The following is a 23036-nucleotide window of genomic DNA, read 5'->3' as shown; positions in this document are numbered from 1 at the left end:
TAACGCGACAGAAAACTACCACTCGTGCACAATACGGTATACAAATTATTATCCATTAAAGTATTGGTGTAAAGATCTCACAAACAATAAAAAAAAACTTTTTGAAATTCGAACCAAAAATAAAACTACCTTACCAACTTTTTGAAATTCGAATCTAGGAAGTTTGCCCATGAAACTTTTACTGCGTGTATTGCGATAATATTTTACAACAATAACAAAAAATAAACAAAACTATATTCAAATCATTCTTCCTAATAAACATAACAACAACAAACTTAATGGTACATAGGGCCAATCTTTGAAAATACAAACTTAATTAAAATCTTATGTGACCTATTTTGCAAACGAAACCCAGAATTAAATTAAGCTCTATTGGCATTAGAGCAAGCGAAGGGGGAATGAAAGAACTTAAACGTATTAAGAAAACTCGCCTTTATTTTATTTCAATGAAAAAAATACTCGGGTTCTGTTTTGTTTTATTGAATAAATTTATGCTGCAAAGTTGGCGCAGAGGGAGTGTACTGTAACTTGATTAAATCGAAAAAATAATTAATGAAATAACGTTGAATGTTTCAGCTTAAAATAAAATAAAATTAATGATTAAGCTTACATACAGACCTTGATTTCCGTTTTACTGGGGATAAAGGATTTTATACTGATATGTAGATGATCTACAGTCTCTCGTGTCTAAGATGAACGAAGTATGCATGAAGAATGAGTTAATGATGAATGTAAGTAAGTCTAAAGTAATGGTGTTTGAAAGAGAGAGTACGAAAACAGTGTGCAATATAATTGTGAATGGGGAATACTTGGAGCAGGTGGATGAGTTTGTGTATTTAGGAAGTATGTTTACGAGAGATGGGAAGGCTGACAGAGATATCGAAAGAAGGGTAAATGCAGGTAATTCCGTTAATGGAGGACTAAACGCCGTAGGCGCTAACAAAAAATTGTCCAAAAAAGCGAAGTTAGCAGTCCACAACGGAGTGCTGGTACCTACCTTGATGTATGGAAGTGAGGCATGGAACTGGCAAAGAAAGGATGAAAGTAGATTAAATGCTGTTGAAATGAGATCCCTGAGGCGTATGTGTGGTAAAACCATCTTTGATTGTGTGAGGAATGTGGAGATCCGCAAAGAGTGCAAGGCTGATGTAAGCGTAATGAGTAAGATTAAGAAAGGGACGCTTAGATGGTTTGGGCATGTAGAGCGAATGAGCGAAGATAGGAGTGTAAGGAGGATATATGATGCAAATGTGAATGGTAGCAGAAGTCGGGGACGCCCGAGGAAGACATGGCACGATCAAGTGAATCAGATACTCGAGTCGGGCCATGTCAAGAGTCAGAATAATAGAAGAGTATGTATGAGACGATGTATGAATGTGAATGAGGCAAGGAGTGTGTGCCAAGACCGAGTTGTTTGGCGGTCCGTCCTCTCTGCCTACCCCTGCGGGGAAACGGCGTGATGGTTAGTTAGTTAGTTAGTTACTGATATGTTAATTGAGCTCTAAGGCTTGCTAAAATTAGTAATTCTGTGAACAGTTGTTGCAGACCTCCCGTCCGTAAAAGATATTTTTCTCTTATATGTATAATAAATCTAAACCAAAGTTCCATCTGAATTCATAAGAGTTAATTGTAAACTATAAATATTTTATTTCACATTTACTCAACGTTTTTATTTATTTTAAACTAGCTGATATGTAAACGGCGTTGCTCTGGGTTATGGATGGTTTGGAGTAAAGTTGTTAGTTCTAGTGTATCTGAAAATTGTTTTTATTTAATATTCTTAAGGTGGAAATAATATTATTTTAAAGAAATTTAAAAATTTACTTTTTATAAATTTTTGTTTCACTTTTTCGTGCCACGTCTTTCTCGAGCGTGCCTGACTTCCACCATTCACAATATCAACTTTCGTTCAACTCTTATTCCAATGAAGAGATGATGCATTAAGTCTTCCTACATATAGATAAGGAATTTATACAATTCGTCCAAAGAAATGTCACCATTTTAATGAAAATAATTATTCTTACAAACTTTCTTCAAGCCAGTATGTACCTACTTATTGATCATTACGATTTGACCGCTCGTAATAGGAACCATGATCATATGAGCTCTGGCAGGATAAAAAATATAGTATCCAGCAAGGCCACCATCTTGATCCGGAACCGGAACATAACAAAAAAAATTAAAGAGAAATAAAATGCCAAATGATTAAGTTTGATAAAAATATTTTAGAGGAAAAGTTGATTTTCAAATTTTTATTTTTTATATATTCAATAATATTGTTAATTAATATTGGGTTTATAAAAACAGTTTATTTTTAAACAAGTTCTGCTGTGTAATTATTATTACGCGTGACAGCTAATAATTAACAGCTGTCTAATAATTACACAGCAGAATTTGTTTAAAAATAAACTGTTCTACAAATTAAACTTAATTACAATAAATATATTGATTTTCAAAGATTATTTTCAATTCGTCTTTACCTTAATGGGCCAATACAAGTCAAGTAATAGTAGCTGACAATTAATAATTTTAAATAAATTGAATTATTATTTAGGTGTTATTCCTCTGAACTTTGCAACTATGAAAGAGACCGTCACACACGGCGCGTCTTGGGTTACGCCAAATCTCAAGTTACAAAAGCCCATACTATACTGACTTGCTTTCGTCACTGCTATTGTTAATTTTACAGCTAGGATTATTCGTATTTATACCTTTGCAAGACTTACTAGTAGTTCTGTGAACAGTAGAATTTTATATTATTTAGTAATACAAAACCTAAATTCCTTAAGTACTCAAATACCTACCAACTTAATTAATAGATACGACGTTCTGACGATCGATCACATTTGTAAAAGGGATACTGAACCATTAAGACGATGCACTACGTCGTGTAATATTTTAAATTGAGCCGCTATCAAACCCTTACGTAGATGGCGATAAAGTTTAAATTCCCGCTTAACACCATCCGCCTGTTTTGATTTATGCAAGAAAAAACATGGCAAAAAGTGCCTTTTATTTTATTTTGTGGATGTTCAGGCATAAATATTAAAAAAAATTTCGACCATTTTATAAATAACATAATTTTCCACATTATAAAATAAAATCATAATCGAAAATAGGTTCGTAAGTAGGAGATTTTGAACTTTTTTCATAGGCCTTTACATTATTTATTTCTGTGCTTATAAAAAGACTTATCTAAAAACTACTCGATTATTTCAAAGGCTAGGATGTATTCTACTCGCAGTATTTAATTAAAGCATCTGAAACATTTCTAGGCGACCAAATTTTCAAACCAAAAACACATGATTTTGCATTACTACGTATGGCATCGCCTTCCGGACGTATGCTGACGCTATATTTTCATGACATTTGCGTGGTCATTTTTTGAACCATTGTAGATAAATAATAATACGAGGTGAGTAAACATCATAAAAAACTTTATAATAAATTCAAATATTTAATAATGTTCTTTTCGCGGAATTATTATATGCTACTGGTGCTTGCCTCGATAACTTAAGAATTAAATAATATTGAACAATAATTGTCTCATATAAAGCAGGCTCATAAAAACCACAAAGCTACGGTAAATTCGCATCTTGCATATCTTAAAGCGTAAGGGCGGCGCGGCGGCAGAACCATCGTTTTGGCACAGGGCACGTGCGCGCGGGGGTCCCGGGCAAAGCCGGGTCTCAGCGCAGGGTCTTTGTTATCTGTCTCACCTGCCCCCCGGCCCGAGGTAATATGTCATATGCGGCACGCTTCTTACAAAAACAAACGCGTCTTATATTAAGCGATAAGATCCTGGTGATATATTGATAATCAGATTAAAAGTGAGGTTAATTTTACAAAAATTGCCGTTATTCCATATTTAATGTTTATACCAAGATGTTTAATTTTGTTAAGGCGATGCCATACGTAGTAATGCAAAATCATGTGTTTTTGGTTTGAAAATTTGGTCGCCTAGAAATGTTTCAGATGCTTTAATTAAATACTGCAAGTAGAATACATCTTTGCCTTTGAAATAATCCAGAATTTTTTAGATAAGTTTTTTTATAAGCTCAGAAAAAAATAGTGTAAAGGCCTATGAAAACTGCTTTAAAGTTCAAAATCTCCTACTTACGAACCCATTTTCGGTTATGATTTTATTGTATAATGTGGCAAATTAAGTTATTTATAAAATGATCGAAAAAAAATAAATATTTATGCCTGAACATCCACAAAATAAAATAAAAGGCACTTTTTGGCCATGTTTTTTTCTTGCATAAATCAAAACAGGCGTTAAGCGGGAATTTAAACCTTATCGCCATCTACGTAAAGGTTGTTATTGATAGCTGCTCAATTTAAAATATTACACGACGTAGTGCATCGCCTTAAAGTTTTTTAAAAAACATCATTTTTTTAATTTGAGTATCGCACAACAATCCCAACTGCTCCCAACCAGCTGAAGCCAGTGAGACTATGGTATCCATATATAAATTTTATGTGGAGTGGAAGGAGATGGGGAAGAAGGAGGTGGAGAAGTACCAGGCTATTCAGATGTGATCATCAAACATAGCTAAAGGCATTTTAAGCAACGTTTCAATTCTAAATGGTGATCTTACACCGGGGCGAGACTGAGAGCATCTTTATTTATGGAACAGTCCATCAAATCATGCCTAGATATGTAATTATAACTTTTTTTAACATTTTGAATGCAAACATTAAAAAGTTTTTAAAATAGCTGGCTTTACGTTTTTTACTAAACTACTTTACCTGAACTAAAATTACCGATGGCAATAAATACATATTTTAAACGATTCCATGATAACTCAACACAGTGACTATTCAACACACCTTTAAAAAGTGATATAAAGTCATTAAAAACGATTAAAAAAAATAAAATTTAAACCTATCCAAACCTACTTAATCCAGTCAATAAAGTTTCTGTTTCATCACTTTCCATGACTCTATATAAATTTTTGAATTTATTGAATTGAATTATTGAATGTGATGAATTATCATTTTCATGATTTATCCGGTCACCATTTTAAACATTAAAGCCACATCTCTTATTTGTCAGGTCATATAAAAATAAATTTTTAAAAATTCACAAAAAATCATAAATTTTTCTCAAAATGCGGTCCGAAGCTTTGGTTTGACATAGGTTTACATTTTAATTACTATTATTCTGTGGTTAACTTTTATATTTGAAAATAAAGCTTCTAACTAAAATTAGTCTGAGAAGTTAAAGAAAAAAAATGATTCCTGAAAATTAAATTATCACGACATTTCGATCAACAAAGAAGAATAAAAAAGCAATGTCGTATTTTACTTATTTTCTCTTAAAGAAATTCTTGGGCGTTCAGTACAAATTTTATCAGACTACAAAACGGGTTTTACGATAATTTTTCACAATGAGTGATTATGCTGATTATTAATTTTGCTGAGCAACACCTTGCAACTTTGTAGGCTGAATAATAATGTGTTGAAGTAGCCTCTCAAAAAAAATTGTTTATTTTCGATTATATTTCGCGTTTGTATAACAATCGTGTACCGAAAAAACTGTATTATTAAATTTTTGATTTTTTACTCTGAATTATTTTCTGATGGATTTGTGCATAGTAATGATAAAAAGTAAGTGTTGTTCAGATGATAAATTAAAACTTAAAAAAAAAACAAGAAGTGCACTTAAATATATATATATTTTTTTCTTAGTATACCTGTTTTATTGTTTGAAAAAGTTGTACTGTAAATAGAACGCGTTCATAGTTTTTTTGAAGGTGCATAAATTTGATTATTTCCGATTTCTATTTATAATCATCATCGTCAGGCCGTTGCGCATCTGCTGTTGGATATTTAAATAAGTAATTTAATTTCATTATTCTAATGGACTAAAATTGTAAATAAACTCCTAATTCCTATTCTGATGTCCTTACCTCTCCGAGGTTAGCTATCGTCACTCACTTTGATAAATATGGTCCTGCATTTAAACTTATAATTTATGGTTTTAAAGTATGTATTGTCTGTCAGGCATCAAAATCCTAATTGATTCATATTTTACATTGAACTGAATCGATTCATTTGATTCATTGGTCTTTTTTGCTTGTATCTATTCTGCAAGATAATTTTTTTACTTTGTCAAAGATCAAATTCTGAATTGATTCATATTTGTCATTGAACTGAATCGATTCATTTGATTCATTGGTCTTTTTTGCTTGTGCCTATTCTGCAAAATAAATTTTTACTTTGTCAAAGATCAAATTCTGAATCGATTCATATTTGTCACTGAATTGAATCGATTCATTTGATTTATTGGTATATTTTGCTCATATCTATTCTGAAAGAAAATTTTATTCTTGTATGTCTGCCAAGCATTAAATTCCGAAACGATTCATATTTGTCACCGCACTGAATCATTTAATTTAATTCATTTGCTCTTTTCACTCCTGTATATTTGGCAAAACAATTGTTTCTGTTGATTCCAATTATAATATGTATTTATGTAAAAAAATCTTTATCAAACACAATTTTTTTTGTATAGATCCAGCACCAAATATTTAGCAGGAAAAGGATAAAAAATACAACTTCACATATAGTGTGTTGTGTCAAATTACCTTCCAATGAAATACATTTAAAACATTTTTGAATGACCCAATTAAGCGTGAAGGAATATTTCAAATTATCATAGGACTTTTTGTAAATTAAGTTTAAATGATGCTATTAAAAAAACCATACATACATATTTGATTTATATTAATTTTAAAAAAAAAATTGGTGCCACTAAATTTTTTTTTTGGTTTTTCTGACAAAATGTGAATGTTTCCATAATTTTTTTTTGCATACTTTAAAAAATAGTTTTTGCCTTTTTTTCTTGTTGAATTTTGGACGAGTTACCCATGTTTTTGTTAAAATAAACTTTTGGATGTATCCATCAAATTCTTGACTTCTTCCGCAATTCTAGAAAATATCTTTAGTTATGCATAAATGTTTGTTTTGCGCTGAGGCAGGATTAAAACCAACATGTGAGGATATTGTGTCAGCGCTCTTTATTAGCAGCAGATACATGTCAGCGCTATATTAGCAGCAGACACACCTTGTGCTGGCACTGTTGGTGCACGCGGTGGTCTCTCTCACTGCAGCAGCTGGTACAGTTCCTTCGCTACCTAGGATTCTTGCAGCAGAGTCTCCATCTTCTGTCTTCGTCGAACGTCACAGCGGTGCTGCCAAGGTTTGTTATCTATGTGAGGATGTTGTGTCAGCGCTCTTTATTGGCAGCAGACACATGTCAGCGCTATATTGGCGGCAGACACATACCTGAACGGATGACGAACCTCGTGTTGGCACAGTTGGTCTAAATAACAAATGTAGATCCTAGGAAACAAATTGTACAGCGCCCTTGAGGTGATTTTTCACAAAAACGGCACTCTACAAATTATCCAATTATTATTATTATTATTATTGCATTTGCTAAGGTATAATATTAAAGATCACTTTCTGCGACATGGATAAATGATTTTCGTGACTGCATTTATAATTTATTGTATCAGCATGCAGGTACCTAAAACTTTGACCAACGATTCTTGGGCTTATTTATGTCATTTTGCTGTTCATCACGAGTCGTCACTGAACACACTGCTACACGTTGCAACGTATCAAGTAACTTGCGCGCCATCTCGTCTGTACCATGCTGCTGGAACGAGATGGAGTACAAATCACGTGATACGCTAGGCTGAGCCCAGTGGCGACGTGTGATGGAAAACATGATCTTAATTGAAAAAATATTTTTCATCGTACAGCAAATTGAAATCTACATTTTTAATTCGAAACATGCTAACGAATTTGTATTATTATCAATAAGTTTTATATGTAGAACTGCATTTTAATTTTCAGTTTTTTTAATATTTATTAATACAAATATTGTTGAATTTATAAATTAGCAGTTAATTTATAACAATTATTTAAGGCGATGTACCACGTCGTGTAACGTTTGGAATCGGGCCGCTAACAGTAACACTCCTTATGTAGATAGTGATAAGGTTTAAATTTCTTTTATTAGTTTTGATTTTGGTACGCAAGAAAAAAAACATCGCCGAAAAGTGTATTTTATTTCATTTTTGTTGTTTAAGCACAAATATTTAAATATTTTACGGCCATTTTCTAATAAACTTAATTTGACACATTAAACAATAAAACCAGTAATTGAAAAGGGGTTCGTAATTAGGAGATTGTGGGTGAGAACCAGATGGAAATAGAAATTGGTATACAAAAAAAAGAAGAAGTACATAATGCAAAATCATGTGTTGGTACTTTGAAAATTTTGTTGTCTTAGAAATATTATAATATGAGTCAATTGAATACTGCGAGTAGAACAACCGTACATTATTTTATTCTTTTGATTTTGATTGAAGTGTTTTTATAGGCCTACAAAAATAAAGGGACAGGCCTTTAAAATAACAATATAAAAACGCGTTGATATTCACAATCTCCTACTTGCGAATCACTTTTCCGATATCGGTTTGTTGTAAAATGTGGCAAATTATGCTTTTTAGATTATGATCAGAAAACATTTTAATATGTGTGGCTGAACTTCACAAAATATGTACTTTTAGGCGAGGTTTTTTTCATAAAAAATAATTTTAATTGAGTATTAACCTTATCGCCGAAGTGCGAGAATTCACCCGATTCCGAATTTTATACACGATATTTATTTTAAAAAGATATTGAGAAAATAATATTAAAAAGTTACTCACTTAAAATTTTTATTATCGATAGTAATATTATGTTCTTCTGATAAAAACAACAAAAATATCTACACCTTCCTGTAATAAAAATAAAGAATATTATTGCTAAAGGTCGGTAGATAGGTAGGTAGGAGGGCCCGCATAGCAGATGTTTCCCTCACTGTCAAATAAATATCATAATTGAGGAGATCGGGGAAAGTAATCGCATAGGTTAAAATGAAACCTGAATAATAAAATATAATATATTAAAAAAAAAGATATACAATGAAACTATCTGTATTTTTGGTCCATGAATGTCGATATACTGATTTTCATTAAGGCGATGCACTACGTCGTGTAAAATATTAAATAGAGTCGCTATCAATAACAGCTTTTACGTAGATGGCGATAAATTTTAAATTCCCGCTTAAAACCATCCGCCTGTTTTGATTTATGCAAGAAAAAAACATGGCTAAAAAGTACCTTTTATTTTATTTTGTGGATGTTCAGGCATAAATATTTAAATGTTTTCAATTTTTTTTAAACTTAATTTTCCACATTATAGAATAAAATCATAACCGAAAATGGGTTCGTAAGTAGGAGATTTTAACTTTAAAGCAGTTTTCATAGGCCATATACATTATTTTTTTCTGGGCTTATAAAAAGACTTATCTAAAAAATACTCGATTATTTCAAAGGCCAAGATGTATTCTACTCGCAGTATTTAATTAAAGCATCTGAAACATTTCTAGGCGACCAAATTTTCAAACCCAAAACACATATGACGGCCGGCATAGTCCAGTGGTAACGCATTGGACTGCCATTCCGAAGGTCGCGGGTTCGAACCCGGCGTGCGCAAATAAATTTTATTTGATTGATTTGTGTTATTTCACAATTAATTAATTAAAAATAATATATAGTATATTTGCGGCACGTTCCAGAGTGGAAGATACTACCAGTATCGCCCTGGTGTAAGACCACCATTCAGAATTGAAACGTTGCTCCAAATGGCTTTAGCCGTGTTTAGTGACTAGATCTGAATAGCCAGGTACTTCCCCACCTTCCTCTTTCCCTTCCCCACTTACCTTCAGCCTCACAACATCCCTCAATTGGGGATGCCATAGTCTCACTGGCTCCAGACGGGAGTAGTTGGGACTCTTGTGAGGTATTCACTATAAAAAAAAAATAAATAAAAAAACATGATTTTGCATTAATACGTAGTGCATCGCCTTAAGTAGATTTTGTTCAATTTCTAAAATACTTTTCTATATCAATCTAGGAGTTAGTGTTAGAAATTCCTTAAGGTTTTTGGTAATATGATTTGGGTACCAGAAAGTAATCTAAAAATTCCCTTTTTGAATGCTAAGAATACCTTTGTATATCAGGTGTTTAAACTTAATGAAATTGTGACATATTTAAAGTAGAATTCAAAATATTGTTTCAGCCATAGAAATCCAAATTGGTAGACGAGCCAATCAGGGAAAGTGGAACAAACCAACTGCCTGGAGTTTGGGAGGTTTTTCGACCGTCCCACTTTCGGTGATTTGTCTATAAACGAATCTAACAGTATACAGCAACTCGTATTATAATATCAATCCAGGAAAATGAAATCTGCTTACGAATTACTAGTCCTTTTTACACTAGTGCGCTAAATTGAAACTTCCGGCTTATTTCCGCAATTTAATATTATATGTACCATTTAGTTAGACACAAATGTGTTATGATTTATCCACCTCAATCAATTTTAGCATCGCTATGCCAATCGAATCGTTTCATAACTAACATTTAGATTCTGTGCAGAAGAGTCGCACAATGTACTGCGCTGCAAACCTTTGCCTTACTTTAGCGAACTTGACTTTTCTGCGAACGGTCTGGTTATTTCAATATGCTCTCTTTGGTGGTCAACTTAAGACTGACGTCATGGTTTATAATAATAATAATAACAATAATAATTGTTTATTCCAGAATGTGGGGAGGTTAGTGCAATCCCACACAATCCATAAAATATAACTACAATGTTATATACAGAGATACAATTAAGTACAAATAATATAAAATGTAAGTTTGATAGAGCAAATAAAACATAAGAAAAAGTAAAAGGAACTATATAGAATGGAGAGTGTTAACATAAAACTTTTAAATATCTTGTAAGCTTATCATCGGAGCGATAATTATGGGGGCCAATATTTTTCTCCAATGTTTTTCGATGCTCGATCCTGAGGTCTGGCGGGATTCGATGATGAGGATGTTTCTGGAGTTATTGATCCTTCCCCTCGTTCCGGCTACCCTGGATCTCATTAGGGCAGCAAAGCCGGGAACTCTTCCCTCCATGAACATCGAAAAGGCACTGCAGTGCCTTGGAAGTCCGAACATTATGCGGTAGGCATTATTATATTGAATCCGAAGCCTTTCCATGGTTCGCTTTTTGAAATTGGCCCACAGCTCGCAAGTATACAAGGTAGTGCAGAAAGCTGAGAATAGCGTCCTTTTCACCTGCGGGCTGCAGAGTCGAAATCTTCTACTGAGCATGTTACTTTTTATGCTCAGTGCGCGCCTCTGCCTATCGATGTCGTCGTCATCCGTTAAGTTGTTGGTGATGATATGCCCTAAATATTTCGTTGTTTCTACTATTATGAGAGGTTCTCCATTTAAAAATGCTGGGGGAATCGTTTTTGGTCCTTAATTGCATTTTCGAACTCTCCTGGTGCCAAACATATAGACAAGTAGTTTGCCTACAGCTCGTCGAAATAACACACTGGTTTCATGTGAGGGCAAGTCTATTTATTTGAATGTCTATGGTTTCAGTGTTTTTTAAGCAAAGAAATCGATGACCGCAAAAATAGTACTACATTGTAAAAAACAGATCAATACGTTTTTATGCGATTCGTGATATTTTAAGAAGCTTTAATTGTAACAGCTTTTTTAAAGTGATTTTACCAACCATTTTGAAAGTTTTGTGAATAATTATTAATGTTTACTTTGTTGAAAACAACAATATTACAATGGGGTTAGCCTTAAAAAAACCTTATTAAGCAGAAAAAAACATTCAATATACTTCTTCAAATATCAAAAGTTCATCTAATCCATTATTTAATTAAATTCCATTGTTCAAAAAAATTTCTTCACTAAAAAATATTCGACCATTTCCCAAAAGGGCCCCCATTCTCCCTTTTAATATGATCACTCTATAACACGCTTTACCCCCAGTGCCCCAGGCTAGGTGGCCAGGGCACAGGGCACAAGGACCTCCCCGCATATTATGTAAAAGCTTTTTGCAATAAAGCGAATTGATTAGAGTGCCTCGCGTCCGTGTTGATATGCAGTTAAATGATAAAGCCCAAATGAACTCTTCACATTTTTAATTGATTTTAATGATTTATTGCTTCGGTGGCGTTAACCAAAACTTCTCATTTATAAGTCAAATGTTGATAAATTTAAATCGCGCTATATGAACATGAAAAAAACACTTCAGTTATGTATATATCTGTCGATCCAGATTTTGTTGCTTAACGTATATTATTTTTTACATTATCTGCACGGCTTATGCCTTCTTGAGGAAAGGAAGGGGTGAACATGGATTTTGAAGGGACTGTAGGGAGGAAGAAACAGAGAAGCCGGCAAATCATTCCTCCGTTGAGCCGTTGAACTCAAGAACGATTCATAGAGTGACAAAAAATGTTTACCATGTACAAAGGTTGATTGATGCCGAATGGATCAATTACACTATCTTCCATTGAAATAACGGTAGAACTAGGGTAGCATTCCCACTTGATGCATTTGCTCTTAAGATAACAGGTAACCCTGCACAGAGTCGAGGCACAGAGTCTAGGGTTTTTTTTTCATTAATAATAATAATAATAATATTGGACAACTTGTATAGCGCCGTTTTTGTGAGATATCACCTCAGGGGCGCTTTACAGTTGATGCAGGTATTATAAAAAAAAATATTACAGAAATAAAGTTAAGTTAAGTTAAGTTAAATGCAGAACAGGAACAGGTGACATGAAGATAGAAGTTGGAGACTCTGCAGCAAGAATCCTAGGTGGTGAAGAAACTGGACCAGCTGCTGCAGCCAGTGAGACTACCACCTCCACCAACAGTGCCAGCACGAGGTTTGTCATCCGTTCAGGTATGTGTCTGCTGCTAATAAAGCGCTGACAGAATATCCTCACATAGAAAACAGACCTTGGCAGCACCGCTGTGACGTTCGAAGAAGACAGAAAATGTAGACTCTGCAGCAAGAATCCTAGGTGGTGAAGAAACTGGACCAGCTGCTGCAGGGAGAGAGTCCACCGCGTCCACCAACAGTGCCAGCACGAGGTTCGTCATCCGTCCAGGTATGTCTCTGCTGCTAATAAAGTGCTGACATAATATCCTCATATAGATAATAGAGCTTGGCAGCACCGCTATCATATCTATTCTCTATTAATAATAATAATTCAGTATTTTGGGAATCCATACCAGAAAAATGTCAAAACAAAATTGCAGTATTCGAATAGTAAATTGGATATGTTAGGGAAAGGAAAGTTTATGTACCATGATAAGGTGAAAAAGTTTCCGTGGCAATGAGGTTAAGTTAAAAAAACAATCTATCCATTTTAAGTTGGTGCATCAACTAGTAAACAGGTAAGGCCTGATTTGGTAAAAGGTTTCGGAGAAGCCTGAAGTAGACATGGCGCTATCGAGTGAACCAGATATTGGGTGGGGCCATGTCAATAGTTAGAATAACAGAAGGGTGTGTATGAGGCGATGTTTGAATGCGAATGAAGCAAGGAGTGTGTACCAAGACCTAGTTGTTTGGTGGTTCATCCTCTCTTCCTACCCGGCGAAACGGCGTGATGGTTTTTTTTTTATTGGTTGTCAAGCTACAATCCCGTTAAACTGCAATAAAGCAGTTTGTCAACAGGATGTTAATGATCAATTACATACATACACACATAATATTATTACTATAACTCTACAATTAACACACCTAAATTAATATAAACTATCTCTATTTAGTAACCATTGTTTCAGCATATATCTCATATATGTTAGTTTTAGTTTTATAAATTCTTAATATGATGGCTTAAAACTAAGCTATCGTGCATCCATAATCCATTATTTAGAGATAAACGATGCTAAAAAGTGAATCTCCTGCAAAATACATCTGCCGCTTTTAGATGATATATAAATGTATATAAATATCTTTACATTGTATAAATTTGGGTTCTCCTTTGTGACGGCCTCCGTGGTTCAGTGATTGCTCTGATTACGATCCTTGGGAAAGAATCCGAAGGTCGCGAGCTCAAATCCCGGTGTGCGCAAGTAAATTGTGTTTGTTTAATTTGTGTTATTCCACAATTAATTCCCTGCATTATTGTATTTGGTTGCCCTTCATGTTCCTAATAGAGTTCAACGAAATAAAAATATCTTTCACGGCAATATTAAGGTCAATATCAATTCGATTACAAACTCCCTTATGACAAGCAAACCGGTTAGGAGACTAATTTGTAGAAATAGCGGATATACAAAAATCATTTAAGGCGATGCACTACGTCGTGTAATATTTTAAATTGAGCCCCTATAGATGGCGATAAGGTTTAAATTCTCGCTTAAGACCATCCGCCTGTTTTGATTTATGCAAGAAAAAAACATGGCCAAAAAGTGCTTTTTATTTTATTTTGTGGATGTTCAGGCATAAATATTTAATCTTGTTTCGATCATTTTATAAATAACTTAATTTGCCACATTATACAATAAAATCATAACCGAAAATGGGTTCGTAAGTAGGAGATTTTGAACTTTAAAGCAGTTTTCATAGGCCTTATACATTATTTTTTTCTGGGCTTATAAAAAGACTTATCTAAAAAACACTCGATTATTTCAAAGGTAAAGATGTATTCTACTCGCAGTATTTAATTAAAGCATCTGAAATATTTCTAGGCGACCAAATTTTCAAACCAAAAACACATGATGTTGCATTACTATGTATGGCATCGCCTTAACATATTTTCTGAAAATAGTTAAAATTAGTTAACATTTTGATTCCTGTAGCACGATATTAAATTTTGTTTGTAAAATTTAGTTATATTAGTACGTTCACATAATTGTTGTATAATTCTTTTTTGTAAAATATGTTTTATTCCGTATTCAAATGTACTAAATAAATAAATAAATCAATGTAATATTGTGTGTTTGCGGCACGTTTCAGAGTAATATATTCTTTCAGTATCACTCTGATAAAAAAAGTTCCAAAATGATCTTCTTCCATCTTTCCCATCTCTTTTCCCTTCAGCCTTAAATATACCGCTATTGGGGATTCCATAGTCTCACTGGCTCCAGATGATTGGGAGCAGTTGGAACTCTTATGCTAACACAAAAGGTAGAGCCAGGTTCATAACTCATTTTAGCAAAATGGGTGATAGTTATATACTAGTTACTAGGCATTGTAAACCATCGACAATGTCGTCCTTTTTTCTGCATAACGAATCTGGTGTTAGTAATGTACAAATTTTAATAATGTAATATAACTTAATCATTGAAGATAATATTAACAACTTTCAAATGAAAGATATAAAAAAGAAAAATCAGAATAAAATCGGTATATCTCAGGCCTTACCGGGACTTGCCTTGCTCTACCTGAAAAATGATTAAATGAAAATCCTGTTAAAAGTGTGACAGCAGCCAATTTCCTTATAAAACATTGGTACTTTCAAAATATATCGGAACACGTGTTCATACAGTTGCGTTTATCCTCTTATTATATGATGACGAAATGCGAAAATATTAGAACTTTTATGAATATGTATTCGGACATCACCATAATACATTCGTGTTTTACTGATAGTTTAACAGGAAATCTGCCAATTGAATCGTTATTGGCCTGTAGTCCCTTTTTTAACAGGAATACAAGTAGATTTTATAGGTTTATTTTTATATTTACCCCCTATAATCATATTTATATATAAATGTATCATACTTCAATTTATAACTGCCAACATTATTTTCATTTTCTCTGGCTATTATATTTATGCGTGATCGCAAGATTCGATTCGAACTAAATGCAATCTAGACAGTGGCTTGGATAAACATATCATTTTTTTTATTATTTTAATGTGCGACATCTATTGACTTTCCCACAAGTCTAGGATAAATATTCAATATTTTTTTTAGTACAATAACTTATTGATAATATTAACAAATCTAAAACTAAAGTAGTAAAATAGAAAAATATTTGGTCACATCGAGAAATGAATCCATGATATAATTTAAGTAATATTTAAGAAATGCAATTAAAATGGGTAGGATCTTGAATTAATTTCTAAACGATCGTTAACTATTTATTTCATACTCCCTTTGGCTACGGGAGGCTTCATTAATTACTTACAATATTTCAACTGTAATTTGAAAATGCCTCAAGTGTTAAATACATTATAATAATTCAAAGATTAATTACGCAATTACACACATCCTTACTAAAACTGTTAAAATGGTAATAATCCAGATTAAAAACAGGTATTGGAAATATAATTCTTTTATCGCTGCAGACACGCTAGGTTATGGAAATTTGTTCACATTACAGAGTTCATTTTAAACTAATATTTAACTGATCGGTGAAATAAACAATTAATTAATGTTCAGAATTAAATTCCGGTTTATCGACTATGGCAGTTATATCAAATTAGTAGCAGGTCAGAATATATCAAAACACCCCCTGTTTAAACACAGTTTTCATACTAAATTCTTCGAAAACACAGAGACCAAACTTTCCATCGATATCTAACAGATATACATATATATCGATTAATAGTCGAAAAATGTCTCGGGTTCCCATTAGCCGTTGTGCGTCGCTGGTTGTTTTGTTGTACATTTTTTTTTTGTTTCAGCTAAACATGTGTTACATATAAGATTTGTAACAAGGTGTGTATGCATCACTTTACTTAGATCGCATCTATGGTCTTGGTGTGTGGGACCAAGTACCTACACATTGTCATTTTGCTATTGGTCAAATTGACAGCCCTGAAATTCTGACTTGGAGAGTTGCCAAACCTGAGGGAGCAAGGATCTGTGATTTGCATTGGAAGCAGTCGCCATTCTTTGATCACCAGCCCAGAGCAGCGTGCATTTCCTCTTGGCTGAGGTTCGACTAACACATTCGCCAATTTTTGTGAGCATCAGTTTTGCATAATATGCAGCATTGACCATTGGATTGACGGAATCGGATGAAATCTGGCGATCCTCATTGGTTAAGAGGGACTCTTTTGGAGACCAGCAGCGTGAGGCTGTTTTGCATTGGACTACAAGACTATTTTTTGGATAAATTATCAACTGGGAGTTTCTGTGAAGAACCGGAATCTACTACTTCGCCTCAAGAACGAACTGGTATCACACCTTCATTTTTCCTATTCAAGTACTTTGCTAGACATATTATATAGTAGGATGCTAATTAATTTATTATTTATTTTATCTCTTTTGTGGTAATACATTTTTAGTATTCTTAAATATTTTTTATTTCTAGATAATAAACTCATCCTTACTTTTATTTGTTGCCACTTAATCCCACGGTAACACAATATGTTAATGTATTTTTTTATTATTAATTATCGTTGCCCTGAATGGGCTTACACATGTTTTACTTGATTTACTGCACAATACAGAAACAAAATAATCTTAATTTATTTTTATCTATATGTGAAACTGCTCAAGAGCCTTTACTGCTCTTAACCGTCTGGAGATAATGGAATTCCAAATTGGGTATGTTGTGAGTGTGAAAGTAATGGGGATGGAAAGGAGATGTCAAGAGGAAGGTTGGGTAGTACCTGGCTATTCAGATCTGGTTACCAAACACTGCCAAAGCTATTTCAATTCTGAGTGGTGGTCTTACACCAGGGCGATACTAAGAGTATCTTCCACTCTGGCAATGTTTAGAAAATATTGTTCATATTTTTAGTTAAATTAATTAGGTACCAAAACAAACGGGGACGCTCTGAACGCACCAAATGTGTCAAATGCAGAAACTAAGTATGCAAAATGAGTAATGACTCATCGCTAGTAGAGGTAACATATTATCCTCCTAAGGAGTTCTCCTGTGTTATGAAAGACATTTTTCAATGTAAATTGATTCAGTAAGACATAAAAGATAAAAAAAAATAAAAACCTTGAAGCAGTTTCAACAATTTCATCATAACAACATTTCGGCATTTGTGGGTAGATAAATTGATTGAATGATAGGATAGTCCTCCATCATTGTATTCCAATAAGAGGTGTTATTTTGATATTCAATCATAAAAGATCAATGGTTTCGTTGCTTGTGTGGCACGTAGCGCCGTCTCGTTGAAAGTGAACGTTGTCCAGATCAATACCATCTAATTCCGGCCATAAAAAATCATTAATCATCTCTCTATAGCGATCCATTCACCGTAACTGTTGCTTCAGCCTCATTTTCGAAAAAGTATGGTCCAATGACTCCGCCGGACCATAAACAGCACCAAACAGTCACACGTTGAGAATAGAGAGGCTTTTCAAAAATAACTCTTACGTTTTCCGAGCCCCAAATGCGACAATTTTGCTTGTTGACGAAGCCACCGAGGTGGAAATGGGCCTCATCACTCAAGATGATTTGCATTTGATTCACTCAAGTGAATTTTAATAATATCAATGCGTTTTTGATGCGTGTATCGTTCCATTTTTAGTAATGGCGTAATTTTTATTTGTCAAATGTTAAAAAATAACAGCTTCAAAAGTAACATCTACCGAGATAGCGGGCTATTCAAAATAACACCTCTTATTGGAAAACCCTGTGCAAGCAATATTTTCTTCTTATAATAATGGTAGTTGCAATATAATCTAATATTGCGAGGTTCTTCGTAACACGGGAATGATTGTCTTTATAAAAACATATATTTTATTGAAATATATGTGTATTCAAAAACATGTAAACCAGTTGTAGACAGATGTAGGCCACAGTTATAAACAGCATATTTTCAATGAAACAGCATTTATTCGTACCCAAAACATATAATCCGTCAAATGACAATAAAGCCCAGTGAATAGAATAGATTGGAGCCCACTTCATGTTGTTGTTTTGCAAGTCAATGGGCTTGTAATGTGGGCATTTATTGCTTTTCGATTATAAGGGATATTCAATATGCAGTATGCGTGGTTCGCTCCGGCCAGCGCGCTTCAATTTTATAACCAACTAACGAACTTTGAAAGATTAAAGCCCCGTAGTAAGCGTTCAAAGATGGTTTGAAAGGGAGATATGTAAATACCAATGTTAGAGGGAGCGCGATAATATTAAATAAACGATAACAATTCAGCTAAAATGGTGAAAATATTTAATAAAAGACGATTCGTTTTAAATATAGCAAAAATCTCTCGACAAATACTATAGTTGCATTTAAAGATACACTGTGAATTTTTTCATGCGTATAACGTATAAAATTATGTTTTTAATAATTTTCGGAGCTTACTTTGCAATTTTTTTGTCGAGAGAATTTCAAATAATTAACGTTTCAGCATAACAAATGTATAGATATTATCTTAAAAAATAACGTAAATTTTTTTAGAACTAATCTTTCTTAACTTATTTAATAACTAGTCTTTCTTTATTAAATTCTAACAAAATTAACTGATTGTCTGATGGGTATGCAGAGAGGACAGACCGCCACACAATTGTGTCTTGGTAATTGGTATACACTCTCTGTTTCATTCGCATGCATGCATCGTCTCAAATATACCTGCCCTTGTGCACATATTACAATTAACTTAACCTAACTATCATTATTATTGTCTTTAGGCAAAACCATTACACCTTTTAATACCTGTAAAGTATTATTATATTCGTGTGAAGTATGGCGCCGCACTACAATTTGTGTAGCACCATTTTAGAGAAAAATCACCTCAAAGGGTGTTGTAAAAATCTTACTTACTAGACTTTATTGTTCGTGTAGTATATATTTATGGAAGTAGGTTTGTTTGTATTCGCAAAGACTTGTTGGATTGGAAGCCTCAGTATCGAAACCTATCTATCTACCTAATCAATGTACCTATCCTAAAATGTCACCATAACCGGAATAATTGTCGCAAGAAGATGTCAAACTTACCTTGCAAACTCGCTGGAAGGATTGATATGTGAAATGACCGCGTAATATAAATTGTGTGAACTAAGCCACCTTGAAGCTGAGTCCATGGTGAGTCCATTTTTTTCATATATTCAAATCTGGGCCTGTCTTATGTTCCAGAAGCCCAGATTTAAAATATTGAGGAATACTTTCCATCGAGTTTAGCGGATGCGTAGAAAGTAATTGTCCCACATAACATAATTCCAGTTAACATAGTTTGTGAGTGGTCCTTCGAGTGTGTTGCAAAGGGCTTGCAAATGTGTTCCCAGCAGCACCTTCCAACACCAAATCATTTAGAGGAGTCGCAGTTTCTAGAAGTCACTGAACCTGAAATAATCAATAGTATTTATTTACCTTTAAATTATAATTATTTACTTTGTCGCGGACCGTGAAAAGTTTACGATTTTTTTAATAACAGTAGATCGAACCATTTTCGCACTATTGTATGAAATAATACATAATTGTGTCGGTGATTGTAGGTAAATATTTACCGGCTAGCTAAGTTATGTAAATTAATCAGGATTGCAATTTTACTGTACCAATAATTTGTGGATACGATTTTCTGAAGAGATTTAAGTTTTGCTCTGAATTTTGTCGAGTCAGAAATTTATTCGACCTAGACAGTCTAGACAGGGCGTGTTGTTGTTAAAAATGACACCGAAATCAAAATTATTGGTTCCAAAAATTGGGTTACGAAAACATTTATCAAAAAGAAAGTCCTTTATCTCGGAGTGAAAAATCGCAAGAAACATTGCTTTTCACCTTTTCTTGGTCTACAAGGACCAAATTTGTCTTCTAAGATATTATGCTTTCGAAACAAGGCGATGGAATCAGATTTTATATAAAATTACAGTGGGCCAAATTTGTAAAACACGCCATAGAGTTGATATATCGACAGGGCTAACATACAAATTTGTTCCTTAATTGAAAAGGTTGAAACTCGAAGGAAGCCAGGTTGCAAATACTAAATAAATAAAGGAAAAAAACATAATTTTAAATGCCACAACCACTTAATAAAAATGAAAAAAAAACATTTCTTTTTTAAATAATTGTCCATAAACAAACGGCCACCATAATTTTCGTCATACTTAACAACATTTGTACAATTTTACAGAAGTGCTCAACTATAAATCAAATTTTATTAGGGCCGCGGTTGATGCGTTTAGCTACGCTGGCTCTATAAAGGGGTTGAGGATTATACGCAAGAAAGTCAAATATCAAATAATCTCTCCGGTTAGATGACCTAAACAAAACTACATAAATCTCTCCTACGGCATAACTCATAACTTACGACTGGTGACTTACAACAAATAATGGTTAGCCATTAGTCATTAGTGACGAAAGACAAATTTAAATAGTTTCTAACCTATCAAATATCTAAGATATCACGTCCCTATCAGTTTTATGAAGTTAGATAGCTACTTATTACAGCTTAGTTGATTTTGTTCTTGCTGTAGTAGGAAATGTAAGATTTTTTTGTAAAATTCTTAATATGTACCGTATGGCAAAAAGTGTGTTACATCAGTTACTGCTGTGCTGAAATATGTTAAATTTATTATTCTTTGATTAATAGGTATGAATGATTAATGGCACTTGTACATTATTTAATTTTAATTTCATTTTATATTATTTTTAATTTGCCGGTAACCCGGGCGTTATATTAATTAGCGTTAATTATATTATAGAAACAAACAGTACATGATTTACAGAGATGAAACATTATACAGGAATAAGATACTTCATGTTGGGTACCTACGATATGTTTCCTTGTAATATCTGCTAAGTGGTATGTTTATTCCTTAATTACCAGGTGACGTTTGTAGTATATAGGTGTGTGTGTGACGTGTGTAATGTATGTGTGAGTGTATGTATGTATGCGCATTGAACAGTTTAAATTATTGACATGATTCCACGTTTGAATTTGGGCACTGAATCCGAAAAAATGTCAATGTTAGAGTTAAGACAAATATTATTTAGAGTATGAAGAGCTCGGTTAATTGTCGAATTAGATGCTGCATTTGTTTTATAATTTAGCGTGTGAAATAGCAATTTATGTCGTGTACTTCTCAAAGGTATGTTAAAGTTATTGTTATTATAATCAGAAGATTTTAATACATTAATAAATTGGGTGATACGATATACCTTTTTGGTAATTAACTTAAACAAATAGTACATTTAAGATAAATAAATTCTCGTTCCGATTCGATTTGAAGTAGTGATTTACAGATTTACCGAAAAATGCAATTTAAAAATTTGACTTGTTCCAGTATAACTTTGCACCCTCCATAGAAAAACTCCGCAATACCCTACCTCTAGTCTAGTGGATTATCTAAGCTTGACCCTCGTGGCCAAATAACCGACTAGTTCTGAATAGACTAGCAGTGACTAGAGTCGGCATGCGGGTTCTCTCTTCCCCTTAGCTGGATTGTACCGGTTCGTACCATGTTGTGCCAAATAATGCTTCTATTGTCACCATTGGTTTGGTAGAATAATAATTATAATTGTTTTGCGTTGGAAACATGACACATGCTCGGAGAAAAATGAGTATCGCTAATTTATTAGGAATCTCTTCAAATTATCCGGTTAAAAATTGGATTGCAGGCCAAATTTCATAATAAAAATTAATTTATTTCAACATAACATATATTAATTTTCTTCAACATAACATATATTAATTCTTAAGAATTAATAGGTTTCCTGATTATTCCTGATACTTTTGGTAAAATACCAATATATCATGACAATGTCAAAACACGTGTTCTTAAAAATCCTAAAATTTTCACCAGCATTTGCATGGACACGTTTTCAATATATCAGAAATTTGCTGAAAGTTTATCAGGAAACGGCCTGAAATCCTGTTTTTCATCGGATTATAAAATTATATGTTATAGTATTTTATTTAGATTTAGTTCAGAAATAATGACTTCACGTCAAAAGCATTGAAAAGAAGCTGTGTCAGATTTATTATAATGAGACTGGATTCTATGCAAATATTTTGCTAACCAATGAACCATATCGCCATATCTACGCAGAGGTAGGCAGATAGATGTTACTCCGTCGTCTCAAACATAATTTTCTATTGTACCGACATTACATAACAATCAACTTTTAGATCAGCAGTGACCTCCGCTTTCAGAAAGTTGAAAGAACCAAAGCTCTATAAGCGTGCTTTCGGAGTAGAAACGCGTGAAAACCCCTAAACTAAGACTATTTAAATACTCAAATTCTTAAT

This window comes from Hesperophylax consimilis, chromosome 19 (genome assembly GCF_061612785.1).
Source record: "Hesperophylax consimilis isolate HC1 chromosome 19, BYU_Hcon_1.0, whole genome shotgun sequence".
In the NCBI taxonomy this organism is placed as follows: Eukaryota; Metazoa; Arthropoda; class Insecta; order Trichoptera; family Limnephilidae; genus Hesperophylax; species Hesperophylax consimilis.
This window is presented reverse-complemented; position numbering follows the sequence as displayed.